We start from the raw sequence: 4286 nt of genomic DNA, 5'->3' as shown, positions 1-4286 counted from the left end.
GATCTGTGGACACCAACCTGAAGCATCTTGTTCCTCTGGCTGCGTGTCTGGTTCCACTGCTGGAGTTTCAGTTTGGTCTAAAATCTTCATATGACAAAATGTTCAAATTTATATATGGAAGCAAAAATACAAGAGTATAGATTATATTTCTCTCCTGTTCTCTCAGAGATCATTTCATTCTAGACGTCACAGCTCAACCAATAAATGAACAAAAATGCTGAAAATAAAAAACACTAATGCAAAACTAGAAGGAAGATATATTTACATGTTTGGGTTGGGGTTAGTCCTGGTCTAGCAGATGCTGCTGGAGATCCAGAGAAACAGAAAAGGTTCTGGACAGAAAGCTGGACAGGTTCTGGACAGAAGGCAGCGCTGCATCATTCAGCTGTTCAGTCGATTCCTCCTGGATTCCATCGGATCTTTAAATTGGTGAATAAATTTGGTTTTCGCCTGTTTTGCCTCTGCGGCTGTTAAAGCTTGAATTTGTTTCCAGTTTTGTAAATCGATGTTGAACAGGCAGAACGGGTTTCCTGATGAGTCAGCGTTCAGCAGACTGACGGCCGGCTCCAACTCGGCCTCCTGGGACGGAGACGGATCGTCACTGCTGCACACATGACCTCTGACCTCTCCTCCAGCTAGCTACTGTAGCCGCCTTGTTGAGTGCGTCAGAGCAGCTGTCAAAGTTTTTTCACAAACTGTGTATTGATTCTTTTCCATATAAATAATTTTATCTCGTGAATGAATAAAGTTCAGTATGTTCCTAGAAACTTGTCTGCAACTAAACATTTAGCTAGGAAGCTAATAATTAGCTTCCTATTCAGCTAACTATTCAGCTAGCGAGCTAAATAACTAGTTAGCATGCTAAATATTAAGCTAGCAACATATTTAGTTATGACTGTAAATACTTAACTAGCAACCAAATATTTAGATTGGAGGATATTTTTTTTGGACTTAAATATTTATTTTACAAACTAAATATTTACTTGGGAACTATGACATTTATAAATGTATGAATGACATGGTGAAAATATGACTTAAAAATGAGCCCCTAGGTTTTCTGTCTCTGAGACGTTAAATAAACCTGTTCTTTTTTTACAGTGTAACTTTAGTTGTTCTGGGTTATGAGACTGTAACTGAATCCTGTCAGTTTAGTTTCATCTCCAGGTTTGGTAGGTTTTCAAACGTTCCTGCTCCACAGGAATCGGAGGAAAACCTGTGAAATCCTGGTGAAGAGCAGAGACTTCAGAGTTAGTTGGTTCAAATAAAGGCCAATTGATGGACAATGGACTGGGATTAGAGCAGAGAGAAGCCTCAGAAACTTTCTGCTCCTTTATCTGGCGTCTCTTTCATCTGGTGTGGAGACGATTAGTCCAGCTGCTGGCGAGGAACATCGATTAGCGTCAGCTCGCATTCCTCATGCAGCAGCGGCTGCACATGACGGAGCTGCTGGACGAGCTGATTATTTCTGAACGCTGCTGAGCAGCAGCAGATCCTTCACAGCTGAAATGTTCCAACAGCAGAAACTTTCCTCTGAGCTCTGAGCATTTATCACAACACATGAGAATTAATCTGATGATAAATCAGACACTGACTTCAGGTCAGCAGCTTCTTATTTTTACAGTAATTACACAGAAAGAAGTTAAACATGGAAAGATGTTGGGCTAAATTTATTCTAATAATAAATGTAGTCAAACTAATGCCTTATGTTACATTTAGATACTTCTCTAGACAGTGAAGCGAAACTAAAACCAAACCTGTGTTTCCTTCTGATCATTTTCTCTGATCGGTTCTGGTTTGTTCTTCATGACCAACTGGACTCAAGCAGGAAAAGTTCCATTTTTACCAAACTGAATCTGAGTTGTTACTGTTTTCATTTACAGCTAAACACTGACTGACACAAACGTATGGTTTATTATCAAGAGGGAAACTCTGGTTCCAGGTTTCAGGCAGAAAAATGAAATTTATTAGAACATTATCATCTCTGTTGCACATTATAAATGATGCCACTCAGTGCTTTAAAGTTCATTCCTTTTAATAACTGCACAGTGTTTTATAATCTAGATGTTATTATAGTGTAATAGTGTTATTCTTGATTTTGATCTATTTTAATATTTTTATTTTTGTCATGACTCGATGTTTTGTTACTTTGCGGCTGAATTTTCTCCACTAATGAACAAAAATGATATTTTCATTTTATTCCGATTCAGATTATTTATGATTCTCAACAATGTTAATAAATAATTGTTGGATCTTCAGCTGAACGAACATGCCGGGAATTTTCCTCTGAAATATTTTATTCATGTACAGCTGTGATTCTGATATAAGGTCATTTATAAATATTTTAAATTCAGCTCTTCTGGATGATTCTTGTATGTAAAACCTGAGCTGTTTTGTCCCTGTTGAGGTGCCGTAAAGCGGCTGGAAGTGTGGTAAAACCCGTTCATCTGCTGCGGCTCAGTAAGGCGAACGGCTCCTCGAAGTGAAACAGGTGAAACCTGGACATGTTCAGGTCCGTGTTCAGTGGCTCTCCCTCCGTCTCCTCCCACCGGCCCCGCGCTCCAAACCCAGCCGTCCCTCCAGGTGAGCAGAGACGCTGCAGGATGTCCACCTTGGAAACGTGGAGACAGAACCAGCTTTCAGAACCCATACATCCTCCTTCCTTCTGCTCCACCACCGGTGTCGGCCTCTTCCTCTGATGCGTCGCTGCTCTTCGCTCAGCAGGTCTGAGAAAACCTCACAGCCCAGGAAGGTTTTGTGTAGCAGGTAGAAGCTCATTAAAGGTTTTTCTCTGCAGAAGCTTCAGGACAGGAGGCCCCCAGGGACCCGAACCAGGACCACCGACGGACCAAACAGGAAGTGGATTAACTGAAGATCTGATGACTGATCAGGAAAACATCAGCAGAGAGAGGAAAGGTTGAGAATGAATTTCATTTTAATGGATTAACCCAAATTTAGGTCTTTGTTTCAAGACTATAAGACAAATTTGGCTCATATAGTTTAGTCTGCAGCAGGCGAATGCGACCCAAAAACAATCGGATCTGTTGGTTCTGAACGCTCATGTTGCATTTTACTGACTTTTTGTGTCATAATTCATCAGCAGAAGAATCTAAACAGCGTCTGAGTCAGTGAACGCATCACATCCCAACCCACCGGTCCTGGTCGACTCCACATCCAAACAGAACCGGGTCAGAAGCTGCAGCTCCAGCTGTTAGCTTTTTATCAGCTTCCTTTGTCTGCTGACCATCTGGTGACTGAGCTGTTGCTCTCAGCAACTTTACAGTCCACCCAGAGACGGCGGCCATCTTTACTGCTGTGAACAGGGTTAGGGTAGTAGGTTAGTTCCCACTGAAGTCTGACGGCGTCGCATTTAATTAGTTGCAGGAACAACCAGGCAACAAAAACAAAAGGATTTCTGCAAAAACGGAGGATTTCTTCCCAGCAGTTAATCTGACGCTGAAGGATCGGCTGATACCAACTGGTGGCGCCAAGTCGGGTCAAACTTTCCTCTGATGCTCCAGATTCCCTGGATGGTTTTTAGTTGATCTGAACACAAATAGATTCTTTCATAACATAAAAAGATTTGCATTGATAGTTTGTTCTGATCCAGAACAGAAAATAAAAACTGAAGCAGACAGATTAGTTTTAAAATGTTTGTTTATTAATTCAGACCAGATTTATCTGCTTTTATTCCTGACAGACACCATAAATATTTCACACTGTTAAAATTCATGTGTGCTTCATTTATTTATGATTATGACACGACGACACGCATGTGGCTGTTTTACTGGAAGTGTCTGTGCTTCATCTGATCAGCTCCTCTGATCATCTCAGGCCTTAAAACAAGCTTTGCTCATTTATTTTATGTATAAACAACGTGAGGATTGAATCTCCCGGTCCGGTCCGGTCCGGTTCCTCTCCGTCCATCGTTTCATGAACACAGACAGGATCATGAGGCCATTTCTTCCCTGCAGCAGGAGAAACGAGCAGCTTAAAGACACAGCAGCAACATTAAACTCTGTACAATGTCTCTAAAGTAATGAAGCAGCGTGCTGCTCAGTCTCATCCCTCCAGCCAGTTCTACAACAAACAGAACAACAGCAAACCCCCGGGACTAAACAAACAAACAAGAAACAGCAAATCAACAAAGTAGCTAATTATGAAGATTTGCATTGCTGCTGGAGATCATTAGTGGAGGGATATTAATGCAGATTACTGTTTGCAGCTTTGAACACAGGAAGCGTGTTGCAGAGTGGCAGCGTTAATAATGCAGGCGCCGGCCTGGGAGC

This window comes from Poecilia formosa, unplaced genomic scaffold (genome assembly GCF_000485575.1).
Source record: "Poecilia formosa unplaced genomic scaffold, Poecilia_formosa-5.1.2 Scaffold597, whole genome shotgun sequence".
Lineage (NCBI taxonomy): Eukaryota > Metazoa > Chordata > Actinopteri > Cyprinodontiformes > Poeciliidae > Poecilia > Poecilia formosa.
Note: the sequence above shows the minus strand (reverse complement) of the source record.